At 45.1% G+C, this 13,360-nt stretch overlaps 1 long non-coding RNA gene across 1 annotated transcript; it reads left to right on the plus strand.

Annotated features, from left to right (window-relative positions):
• The first annotated feature begins 1,330 nt into the window (after positions 1-1,330).
• Positions 1,331-5,335, plus strand: LOC127307396 (uncharacterized). Its single transcript, XR_007855511.2, has 5 exons — positions 1,331-2,164; positions 2,253-2,286; positions 3,150-3,225; positions 3,379-3,495; positions 5,080-5,335. It is a non-coding gene; the product is annotated as an uncharacterized lncRNA (long non-coding RNA).
• The last annotated feature ends 8,025 nt before the right edge of the window (positions 5,336-13,360 follow it).

Below are 13,360 nucleotides of genomic sequence, written 5' to 3' on the forward strand. Positions count from 1 at the left end.
CAATTTAGATGAATTGCCTTGATCTGTCTGTTAAGATGAATTGCTTTGATCTGTTGGTAGATGTATTGTCTTGTTTTGCCTGTTGAGTTTTGTCTTGAGCTGCTTCAAAGAACAACACCTCTAGTGGTTAAACCAGCAACTCACCCAATAAAACACATGTGTGGCTTAGGAGGAATTGTTTTCCTTCTTACTACATCAAGCTCTTGTTCTAATGATAACATGAGTGTGCCATCATGATCTTCCTCTTTGTGGTACAAGATAGCTCAATCCTACTTAATTCAAAACTTGGGATCATCTACCCCTAGCTACATCCCTCTCTTATACCCACTCATCCTTGTTGGTTTTGAGGCCATGTCGACCATTTGTGTTGACATGCTTAAAATGTCCAGACTTTGGCAGTTGATCTCTAAGCTCACACACTTGTTATTGTTAACCTCAGTGCATGGATCTCATCTGTGCAACTCCCTCTACAAGTTCCACGTCCTGCATGTCCCCTTCAATCCTTCCAACTCATATCTTCAACTTGATCTTGTATCCTATTCAATGATTCAACTCTATATCACTTCCTTCAATTTTACCCCTTGTCTTTATTCAAGTTTAATCTTTACAAAACCAAGAGTGGGAATGGTGGGTACATTTTGTAGCCACCATCTACCCTTGAGAACACTTCTCCCTAAATTAGTTTTCTTTCTCAAAAACCCTATTGTTTTTCCTTCTCTAGTTTTGATCACAAAACTACTTCTAGTTTTATAAAATCTTTTCAGGATATTTCTTCAAAGAAAACAAAGAACTGAAATGGGTTTTGTTTTTCATCCCATTTCTACCAAGTACTGATTTCTAAAACATTATTTTCTATTTTGTTTTCCATTTTACAAAAGGCTTGTTTATGGTACCTATACCATTTCTTGTCTTCCTCTTGCTTATTTTACATTTGAGAAAAACTCTACTTCACTTGAGAAAGTAAGTAGAACATTTTGACCTCCTATGTTCCAACTAGTTTCTCTCAACATTTTCAAATTCCATTCCACTTGAGTTCATTCCCAATTGAGGTGTTTCAAATCCCTTTCAAATAAATTCTTTATTTTCAAATGACAATCCTTGCACATCACTGATTTACCACATTGTATCCCCTCATCCTCCAATTCTTGATCAAATGGATGATCATTTGATACTTTCAAATGGACTCCCTTCAACTGAACCCTAGACTCAGGGAGTATTTCAAACCACTCCCAATTGACCTCTTTTTTTTAGAACAACTTATTTTTCCTCATACCTATCTCACTCCCCCATTCTTTTCCATCAACACCTTGACCTCTTGAATTGATTTATGCCACCATATTCACCATTGGTATTGTATCTGTACTTCCATCACTACCCCTCTAAACCTTGGATCTATCTCTTTCCATCATTTGTTTGCCACAAACAAAGTGATAACAAATTTTCCTTTTAATGCATATCACTCTCACTCTCCATTTCTATCTCTATGTCTCAACCTCCATCAACATTACCTCCTCAACATCATGCACATGGATGATGTGCATCTCTCTCTCATTGTTCATTTTTGTTTGGCAAGAATGGAGCCGGCCAATTTGTGTTTGCATTCAAAATTCGGCCAGCACTATCTCCCCTTTTTCCTTCTTATACAAGCCATGCCTCCCACCTACCCCAATCCATAAATGGGCAGCCTCCCAACCAACTCAATCAATGAGGAGGCTACCTCCCAACCAACTCAATCAATGAGGAGGCAGCCAACCCACCCCCTCTCCCTCTATATAAAGGGGCTTGGCAGCCCACTCCCTCCTCACTTGCTCTCATTTCCCACTCTCCACTCCTCTCCACTCCTCTCCTTTGCCTCATTTCTTTTCACTCCCTACTATTTCCTCCACTCCCTCACACTCTCCTCCTCCACTTCCCCACGAAAATGGTGCTCCCCTTGCTCCCATGGCCGGCCATAGCCATGGCAAGCCACCAAGATGAAGCTCTCCCCCTCCCTCAAACTCATCCTCACCATGAGAGCCTCCCTCTCCTTCTTCTCCATAACCTTAGATGGTTTAATCTCCTCTTCTTCTCCCTCCATTGCTAAGATTGGATCTTGATGCAGGTGCATGTTGGTCCAAGCATGGAGAAGGTTGAGCTATCCTCAGATCTGAAGTTCTTGAGCAAAGTTCGTCCAAAACCTTGCAGTAATTTCTGTTTCTTGCTGTTTCAGATTCTGGTACGATCTTGTAAAATCCGCCAAATCTTGTGTGCAGATCCAAATCGAGTGGTTCAAAGTTCTGCAGATAGGTACGGAAAATATCTACAACATGGCGTTGGTCTCATCCTCAAATTCGTTACGGATTTTGCATGATAAATAAAGTTCTGCAAACATGCAGAATCATTGTTTGTTAGATTTCTTCCGTTTTACAAAACCTTTTTGAGCAAACTCAATTTTGGGTGAAAGCCCTCTTCAGTACCTTCATTTTGACGTTGGGTTCACTTCAAATGACCACATAGAATTGAAATGATTCACAGATCAATTTCTGGTCAGATCTGACTTTGTCTGTTTATACCATGAGCTTGGAGATGAATTTGCAAGTGAAACCAATTGCATTAGAACCGTATTGTCAATACCTTTCAGATGCAACTGACCTCATATTTTTAGGATTTTTCTACAATTTTTGGCATACAGATCTTGTTTTCTGTACAGTCAGATTCAAGCAAGGTCCTAAAATTGTAGGTTCAACCTTTTTGAGTGATTCCAATTGGGTTAGTCTTGTATTAGTACTGGCTATCTAGGAAAAATATTATTAGTCTCTGTTCATACATATTTGTTGCTGTTAGTAATGTTTATGTGTGACATGCATTGTTGAAACAAAACTTTTCGGTTTGTCTAAAACCCTTGACCAACTCTTTTTAGTAGAGGTGGGCAACCTTTGTTTTATGTTTGCAAAGCAAAATCTCTGCAATTTAACATTAGCTCTTTTGTTTTGCTTAAGTTTTCAAATGGTAGGGCATATCATTTGCTTCCTATTCTTGTGTGGTGTTATGTGAGCAAATTAAGTTAGGAAAACTGTTTTCTACTTTTTCCAAAAATGTTTGAAAATGTTTTGTGAATGTATTTGATGTCAAACTAATGCTTTTGTCCTCTTAATGATGTTATCTACCAGGGGATGTTTGGTTTATACTATGGTGATAACCGAGAGAGGCAATTGCTAAGTTGTGATACTCTCATACCTTTACTAGGTAAATAACATGGGTTTTCTTAAAGTTGTTTTGTGGTATCTATAGGTCCTTAGTATGTTATACCTTGGCTGCATGATTAGTTGTTGATTGTTGAATGTTGTCTTGTTGTTGCAATGTGATTGATTGTGTTCCTTTTATATTTTCCGGCGATAGATGCGAACAATTCTGGAGAAGAAGAAGAAGTGGAATCGGACGAGGATTTTATTTATATATGTTGTTGGAATTCTTATATTGATGGAGTTGAAGAAGTACAGGGACAAATAAGCCAAGGCAAGCCATCTTTTGATCTCTGATTTGGTGCCTAGTTGGATGTCATTTGTTGATGTCCAAAGCACCTTAATTCTATGTGTGTTACTCTCTCTATTTATGTCATCTATGTGTGATTTCAAGTGGGGAACTCCCTAGTGGTGATACTCCACTATTGTCTTTGTGATTATGGGATGCATGGTATCATGGCCGTGCTATTTCACTTGGTTATCTTGTATGCTCAACTTGAGCATGTTCCATCTCAAGATAGTAACTTACACCACATCCACCCTCTTTGTAGTATAGAGGTATCAATGTCATGATCTTGGCGTATTCTCAACTTGAGAGAAGTATGTCGTGTACCCATGGGAAAGTAGGTTGGATAGTGATACTCCACTATCTAACTTTTACACTTAGCACCACCAATCTGAAAATGCTTCCTCTTATGTTGTCATTATACATGCTTACCTTAAGCAAGTATGATCCTCTTTACGCCACTCACACATCCCCTCATGGGCGTGATGACCTTCATCTCGGCCATGGTGATGTTTTAGTTCCATTCATGAAACTATAGGCTGGGAACCCCTCAAGGTTTACCTTGTTGTAAATGTTTTTGAAAACCTTGGGTGAGTTGGACTTACCCAAGTGTGTGTTTATGAAAGGAAAGGATCTTGGCAAAGAAGGTTGGAAAGAAAATCTTGTTTTCGAAAACTTTGGCGCCTAAGTATTCACCCGTGACAATTAACCCGCGCAACCACATTACCCTGGAGTGGGACGGGGCTTAGCTCGTAGTTTGTTCTTCTTAACATGGGACACCGCACAACTATATAAGGGTAAGGTTACCCCTGAATCCGGATTGTCGTTGGTGGAGACAATAGTATAACGGGAGGCCTTCGGGGCTGACCCGTCCGGAAGACACTATGGGTCTCCTGGCTTGGCGGTGGAGCCACGCTCAAAGGAGGTGAGCTGCCACGGTGCCGGGGAGGTACATACTCCATAGGGTAGGATCCCGTGCTAAGTCGAATAGGCGAAAGGCTATGTCCGAGTTTTTGTCATGGCATAGTTGATATGCAGGGATGATGCCCACATGATAAACTCGCGGATCTTGTGGGGAAAGTGTGCAAACTCTGCAGAGTCAAATCTATTCGAATAGCCGTGTCCGCGGTCATGGACGGTTGGAATGGCTGTTGCTTAGCCTGAAGAGTTTTGTTTTATGAAAGTGTTTGACAAAGGAAAGGAAGGAACTTGTTTTTGGAATACCGGGAAGGTACGGGAAAATTGTGATGACCATATGGAGATGGTCGGAAAGGAAATAAATTGGGTTACCCCCTCCCTAGTGTTTTATGTTGTAGAACTCTTTTGAAGTATCTTATTCAATAGAGATATAGAGATGTCTTAGATAAAATTCTGGAAGTGTCCCCCTTCAATCGAGAAGTTGGATGCTATCTCCACCAAAAACATCTCTTCTCTTCTACATGCTATATTCACAAGAGAAACTATTCTTCCTCTCTTGTCTTCTCTAGTTAGAATTGTTATCACCTTCTTGATGGTTTGCGAGTACAATTCCAATGTACTCACGGCTTTGTCCCTGGCTATTTACTTGGCCAGACTTGGAGGAACACGATGGATGAAGAAGGAGTTGGCGACGTCTATGCGAGCTAGGAACGTCTTCCCAGTCAGTTGCCTGTAGGGTTTATGGCAGATGACTTGGGCTCCGCGCTGTTGAAGTGATGACGCTACTCTGATGTTTAGTTAGGCCCTTCGAGGCGATTATGTAAGTAATGGTCATGTGACCTTATTGTAATTTTCTTATTCCGTTTTGTAAAGGATGATGTAATTTGATATCAGTTCGGTTATGTGTTCACGATGCACTGATCATGGGATCGTGAACTGTATACATAACAGGGTATTTCGGACAGTTAGTCCGGGGTCCCCACAGATACTCTTGAGCTATTGAAAGCTCTCTTCACATTTGTCAGTCCACTCAAACTTCCTGTCATTTTTCAACAGTTGGGTCATTGGTCGAGCGATGCTCGAAAAGCCTTCTACAAATCTGCGGTAATATCCGGCTAGTCCAAGAAAAGCGCGGACCTCGGTTTGGGTGGTTGGGGCTTGCCATTCCATAACAGTTTTGATCTTGGCGGGATCTACGGCAATTCCTCCTACAGACAAGATATGTCCCAGGAATCCTACTTCCTCCAACCAAAACTCACACTTGCTGAACTTGGCATACAACTGGTGATCTCTAAGGGTTTCTAGGACAGTCTCCAAATGTTGTTCATGTTCCTCTTCGGACTTGGAGTATACAAGGATGTCATCGATGAAGACAACGACAAACTTGTCCAAAAAGTTCATGAAGATCTTATTCATGAGATTCATGAAATAAGCGGGGGCATTGGTTAGTCCAAACGACATGACGTTGTACTCATACAACCCATATCTGGTGGTAAAGGCAGTCTTTGGAATGTCGGTGGCTCGGATCTTCAGCTGATGATATCCAGTTCTAAGGTCCATCTTGGTGAAAACTTTGGCTCCGGTTAGTTGATCAAACAAGTCTTCTATCTTGGGTAGGGGGTATTTGTTTTTGATGGTGACATCGTTAAGCTTACGATAGTCCGTACATAAACGATTTGCACCATCCTTCTTGTCCACAAACAAAACTGGGGATCTCCAGGGGGATGCACTAGGTCTAATCAGACCATTGGCTAACATATCATCTATCTGTTTCTTCAGCTCCACAAGCTCTGTCGCATTCATGTTGTAGGCTCTCTGGGCTATGGGTCCAGTTCTGGGGATTAACTCGATGATGAACTCGATATCCCGATCCGGGGGCATACCGGGTAGATCATCCGGAAACACATCAGGGTAGCGACAAACGACCCTGATTTGATCCAGAGTTGGCTTGGATACACTTTGGTTGCAGGTGAATTTTCTGGGTATTCTTTCAGAGACATGTTCTACTATGATACCGGTGTTGCTAGTCATGGTGATGGCTTTCTTGTCACAGTCTATCAAACCATTGTGTTTTGACATCCAGTCCATTCCTAGTACGACTTCCAAACCTTTTGTTCCCAGAATGATTAGATTGGCATAGAAATCTACATCATGGATTTTGATGGGTACATTTTTGCAAAATTTTCTGGCTTTGGTAGTTGATCCGGGGATTTGAACTATCATAACATGCTTCAAACTGATGGGTTGAATTTTACTTGTTGATGCAAAGTCTGTCGAGGGTACTCCTCGCCAATGCCCTCCGATAGGGGCTTAGGGTTGATGGAATCATGTAGGCTGACATGAGACATCGGTTCACAGACAAGCGGGGAGAGCGATTTACCCAGGTTCGGGGCCCTCGATGAGGTAAAACCCTTACGTCCTGCCTGTCTGTTCTTTGATTATGATGACAATGGGTTACAATGGGGTGCCGAATACTTCGGCTGAGATCTAGTCGAGATTGCTATTGCTAGGGTTACCTAGCTCTAAGCTTTTCCGGGCTAAGATTGCTAAGATTGTTTGTAGTCTTCGGCAGCCCCTCTCCCGGCCTTTATATAGGAGGCCAGGTCTCAAGGGTCCTAACCGAGTACGACTAGGTTTACAGTACTTTTAGATCTAATCTTTCCTTGTTGACTGCTTCTTTGTCTTGCCCGCCAAGGTTTCTTCCGGTGCGCTGTCCAGATGGCCCATCTAGCCTTCGGGTGTCTTCATGGGCCTCCAATTGGTCAATACAGGATAGGGTAACGTCGGTTACTCGAAGGGTAGTGCCCACGTCAGTAGCCCCCGAGTGTCTAGCCGAAGATAATTCGGGTAGAGACTAATGCATGTCTTCTCATGATATTCTTCTCCTTCATTGTTCTTGTTCATCTTGATTCTGCTTCATCTTTTTTTTTATCGGGTGCGCGTCAGTGCTCCCGATGGGAGTAGCCCCCGAGTCTAGGTACGGATGCTTGCAATCCGTGCGTAGACTCAAGTTGTACTACTCGAATACTTTCCTCTGCCGAGTTTTCTCGCAGGTCTTCATGGGTCATCCGATACATTTTCTTTACGCAAAGGATAATGAGTAACGTGCCCAACTTTTGTTGGTTAACTGCCGATGGCAAAACAACGTTACCCTACATAGAATCAAGTCCCCGGGCATGATCCTGGAGTGCAAAAAACTTTCGTTGGGTGTGCATCATGCACTCCCGATGGGGAGTGTTTGGGTGCAATCACTTGTAACCGAGTGCAGACTCTTTTTCTTTCGACTGCTCATTCTGTCGAGTCTTCCTTTTATCGGGTGCGCATCAGTACTCCTGATGGGAGTAGCCCCAGAGTCTACTCCTGGTGGTCCAGCAGTCGATGAACAAAAAACTTTCGTTGGGTGTGCATCATGCACTCCCGATGGGGAGTGTTTGGGTGCAATCACTTGTAACCGAGTGCAGACTCTTTTTCTTTCGACTGCTCATTCTGTCGAGTCTTCCTTTTATCGGGTGCGTGTCAGTACTCCCGATGGGAGTAGCCCCCGAGTCTAGGTACGGATGCTTGTAACCCGTGCGTAGACTCAAGTCTTTTACCCAATAACTTTTCATGTTTCCTTCGAGTGCTTCTAGTTTTTTTTATGACGTCACAGTTGTGGGCCGATTGACGGGATTTGACTTGACGTGTAACTGCTGTGGGCCAATTGATAGGACTTGACCTGACGGGCCCACCCTAGTTCTGCGCAGGCAGTTTTTAGGGCCTGACTAGTGCACTCGCAGCGATCGAGGCGTCTCCTCAATTTTCGCGCGACGTGGGAATAATGGGCCGCCGGTTCCACTCCTTCAAGCGCCACGTGTATAGTCAGATATGCTCCTCCCCCCACGATGTATTGTGGAGTTATGGCCACGTCTGGGCTCAAATTCTTATGGGATAAATAGGAGGCCCCCTTTCTTTTTTACCTTTTACCCCGTTCACTGCTCATCTTCTCCTTCAAGCCTCCTGTTCTTCCGCCTCTCCATCAGAAGCTTCGTTCACCATGGGCAAAAAGAAGAGTGGCAGTGCATCGGAGGCGGCTAAAGTTAGCCGCGACTGGAACGCCTCTGCCATTACCAACCGCGACATCAACAAACTTCGCGCCCTCGGCTTCATCTCCGCATCTGAGGATGACATTCGTCTCCCAGGTTCGGTTTCTCGCCCAAGTCCCCCAAAGGGCTTCACCGTCATGTTTGTCGCTTTTCTGTTCTGTGGCCTCTCTCTTCCGGCGCACGAGTTCCTTCGTTCCCTCCTTTTCTTCTACGGGATTCAGCTCTGGCAGCTGACCCCAAATTCCATCCTCCACCTTTCCATTTTTATCACTGTCTGCGAAGCCTTCCTCGGCATTGAGCCTCACTGGGGCCTTTGGAGGAAGATCTTCTATGTGAAGCGTCATAATGATAGCAACGGCCCCCCCGTTGTCGGCGGCGTCGGCTTCGTTGTCAGGAAGGAGGTCGACTACTTCGACTATCCGATGAAGGAATCCGTCCAGGGCTGGCGCAACAAGTGGTTCTACCTTCGGGACCCTGCTGTTCCTGGGCGGCGTTCAAATCTCCCTCTTTTTGACGATGTCCTGGTGGCTCATAAGAAGAAGTCTTGGAACAACGCCCTTTCTCCCGAAGAAAAGGCGACAGCCGATGAGCTATTCAAGCAAATTATCACTTTGAAGAATCAGGAGGCCTGACGATGTGCGATACTGAAGTAGTTTCAGTGTTCCTACAACGTCGAGTGCAGCCGCTGATGTCTCGCCCTCACCAGCTGTGGCTTTTCACTGGCAAAAACGACAAGTCGAGGGTTAACTCTGCCGACCTGTCGGCAGAGGAGCTCCAGAACGAGGTTCGTCGCCTAACATGCCTCAGCACCAAGGACACCATTATCTTGACATCGGTGCGCCCTCCTTATGATTTCAAGCATCTTCCGTCCGAGGTAACCTTGTCGTTCTTCGTTTACGGCCATTACTTCTTCTTTCTGTTTGTGCCTTACATGTTTCCTATCCTTCCGCAGGTTCCCGCTGTCGCCCAATGCTATCCTCCCTCACCCGAGAGCGGCGTGGTATTAGAGGATGACGACGATGATTCTGAGGGAACCGAGGATGCCCAGCACGCCCTTGAGGACAGCGATGTCCAAGAAGAGGAAGCTACCGAAGATGACGCCTTTCTCAAGAGCAGACGTCGCAAGCAGGTACATGATGATCTTGTCACTTCGGCTGAATCAAGTCCTAAAGGTGGAGATAATGATGCCGACGAAGCTGCTTCGCCTCCTCCTGCTAAGAAGGGTTCAACAAGTTTCTTCGTGGACGAAGATGATCTGGACCTGTGAGCATTTATACTCTTGTTACTTATATTTCTTGTCACCTTGTATGCTAACTGCGCGCTGTTCTTAAACAGCTCTGTCGATGACGACAACGATGTTCCTCTCGCAAAGAGGGCTAAACTAGCTTCTGAGAGAGCAGCATCGGCTAAGGAATCGAACCCTTCTCCTGCCAAGTCGACACCTCCATCCCGAACGGGTGTAGAGAAGGTCCCATTATCGAGAGTTATTCCTCCTGATGATGCTCCCACTCCGCCGGCTGGCCGCGATCACGTAAGTACTTAATCTGTGTGGCTTTACTGAATTTCCATCACCTAACTCCTCTTGATTTTTCCTGGCTGCAGCCAATTTACGCTACAGTCGATGCTGTGGCGGACTTTGCTGAACAATTTACTCGCCTAGAGGCCGAAAATGCCCAACTTCGGAAGGCTGTCAAGTCTTCGGCTGATCAAGCGGTCGAAGCCAACAGGATCGCTGCCGATGCCAAGAGTGAGAACGCCTTGTTGAAGGAGGAGGTAAAGAGGCTGAAGCGTCAGATGAAGGATGATCAAGATGCCAGGCGTGCAGCGGTGGCTGCAATTGACGAGAAGGAAGGTGTCCTCCGCGAATCCATCAAGGATTTACTGGGTAAAAATCCTTATGGTGTTCCGCTCCTTTCTTGATGCTTTCTACATTGGTTACTGATACATCTCTTTTTCAGAGGCCGCCAATTTAACTGTCAGCCGACGCCATCAGCTTCGGGAGGATTCCACAGCCGATGCTTTGTCACTTGCTGCTGAGTCAAACGTCTAGATTCTCAGGTTACTGCAGAAGTCCAAGGGAGCTCTGTCGAAGTTATACTCGATGATCTTCCCAAAGGCGAAGCTGGACAAAACTCTCGACGAGATGGCGGAAGCTTTCCTTGTCGATCCTTCCGAGCCTGTAGAGGTACTGAAACGTCGCAGCCGCTTGATGGGTGCAGTTCTTACTTTCCAGTTGCTTATGGGCCACGGGATGGGGTCGGAATTGGAAGAGTTCTCTAAGGTGCTGCCTGCTGATGATGAAAATCATCTAGTCAACCTTGAGCCTTTCAAGAGATCGGCAATAACTTGCGCCAACCGGCTTCTGAAGTTGGTGGATGAAGCACAAGCCGAGCCTATCCCTGAGTCAGCCCCCGGTTCAACGTCGGCGAATCCTTGAACCGTTATTTGATTTGTTGTACATAAGATTATCGTAACTCTTTTTAAATTTGGCTCTGTTGCCAAACATCCTTTTGCCTGTATGATGTGCACTCAATACTCCCGATGGGAGTTTTTATATTAATGCTTGGTCTGAACTGAGGACGTACTGCAGATTCCTTCATCTTCTTCCCGTGCCGAGCTTTTTTCGAATTCTTCGGGAAATGACGAGTTAGGCCTTGTTCGTCAGTTACGTGACCAGGTGTCTAGTCTGAATAAAGACATTACTTTCCTTCGTGCAATGGCTGCCTTGGTGAAGAAGAAGGGAGAAATAGCGACTGCCGTCGAACAATATGCTCTCGATGGTCTTCATGTTGCTTTCGAAAGCCTAGGCTGTGAGTGTTTAGTCTATCTTCTGATTCCGGGTATAGCTTGAATGTTCTAACATTCGTTCCTTTTCCAGTCGTAGCTTCGGATGCAGCTGAAGAGGACAGGAAGATTCATGAAGAAGTTGAGGCGATGACCGACGTTGCGCACCCAACGCATGGTTTATGGCTGCATCGTCCGAAGGCCGTCATCATGGCGAAGTTTAAGTACCGGGTGATGAAGGCGCATTACTATTTTGATAAATACTATGCCCTTCTTACGATGGTTTGGCACACCTTGTTTCCTCTGGATCAGGCACCCGAAACCTTGTCTGGTTTGTTCACCCGATTCAAGTCTCCCGAGAGGATTCGACTGCTGGTGCGGAAAGAGCTTCTAGCTGGTGCTGAGCTTGCCTTTGCTTCAATATTGGCATGTCATCCATCTTTGGATTCAAGAGCCGTGGCAAACAATGAAAGGGATTTAGGCCAATACTATGATGTTGCTCGAGGTCCTGCTCACACCATTGTTTCTCGGATGGAATCATGCCTCGAAAAGGAACTGAAGGCCCATTGGGACCGGGGATCCCGATTATAAATGGAATAACCTTGTATTCGCATAAGATTGTTTACTGCGTACACTGTACACTTATGTTATTTTGATTGATATTTTGTTGTCGAGTGCGGCTGAGTGATCAGTTCAACCTGCTTACTCGACGACTTCGTTGTATTTTATGCAATGTTATTGCGAAGTCGATATGTAATTTATGCAAAAGTTCGGCTTCGTCACACGGTGCACCGGTTTGAGCCTTATCTTAATGTAACCATCGACTGCAACACTCGCGTATTTTTCGAGGCTTGGATTGGTTGTTTTTGTGTGTCATTAATCTTAGCTCTCGCTGAGAGTATTTAATTAATGTCATCGTGTGGGCCAGTACTCCCGATGGGAGTTAGAGCCGATAGAAAAAGGTTCCAAACGTTACGTTCGGGTGCCAAAGCCTGAAGCAAGAAAAAGGGTAACAGAAATCTGATTAGATCTTTATTCATAATGTAAGGCAACCTTGTAGGCCGTTAAATGAAAAAACAATCGTATCCTATGTATAAAACCGTCGCAATTGCGCGATGTTCCATAGATTCTCGACATCTTTTCCTGAGGCTGGATTTTTGAGCCGATAAGCTCCTCCTGGTATCACTTCGGTGATGATGTATGGTCCTTCCCATGGAGATTCTAGCTTCAAAGGTCTTTTTTGCTTCAACCAAAGTACCATATCTCCAACACTGAAATTTCGACTGCGTATCCGTCGACTGTGATAATTTCTCAGTGCTTGTTGGTAGACCGTTGTTCTTGTCAAGGAGATATCTCGTGCTTCGTCAAGGAGATCGACAGCATCTTGTAGCGCGATATTGGAGGAGGACTCTGTATACGCCGTTACTCGAGGTGCTTCAAATCGGACGTCGGCTGGTAGAACTGCTTTGGCTCCGTACACCAAGAAGAATGGAGTTTATTGAGTCGATCTGTTGGGGTGGTACGTAAACTCCATAGCACAGATGGTAACTCTTCAACCCAGGCTCCGGCTGCACCTTTAAGGCGTTTCTTTAAACCATCCCCTATTAAACCATTGATCCTTTCCACCTGGCCATTGGTCTGGGGGTGAGAGACTGATGCGAATTTCAATTTGATTCCAACATCATCACAAAATTTCCTGAACTCCTCAGAATCAAAATTGGAACCGTTGTCTGTGACGATGCCGTGGGGCATACCAAATCGACAGGTTATTCCTTTGAAGAATTGAACCGCCGTTTCAGCCTTTTGGTTTCGCACTGGTACTGCCTCGATCCACTTAGTGAATTTGTCGACTGCAACCAGTAAGTACGTGTGTCCTCCGGGTGACGATCTTGGCAGCGGTCCAACTTGATCGAGTCCCCATTGAGCGAACGGCCATGCCAAGGGTATTGTCATTAAATCCGTTGCAGGAGCGTGTGGTTTCGACGAGAAACGTTGGCACGCATCGCACTTCATGACTATATCCCTGGCATCCGATGCTGCCGTTGGCCAGTAAAATCCTGCCCTAAAGG

The sequence above is a fragment of the Lolium perenne genome, chromosome 6 (assembly GCF_019359855.2).
Source record: "Lolium perenne isolate Kyuss_39 chromosome 6, Kyuss_2.0, whole genome shotgun sequence".
Classification (NCBI taxonomy): domain Eukaryota; kingdom Viridiplantae; phylum Streptophyta; class Magnoliopsida; order Poales; family Poaceae; genus Lolium; species Lolium perenne.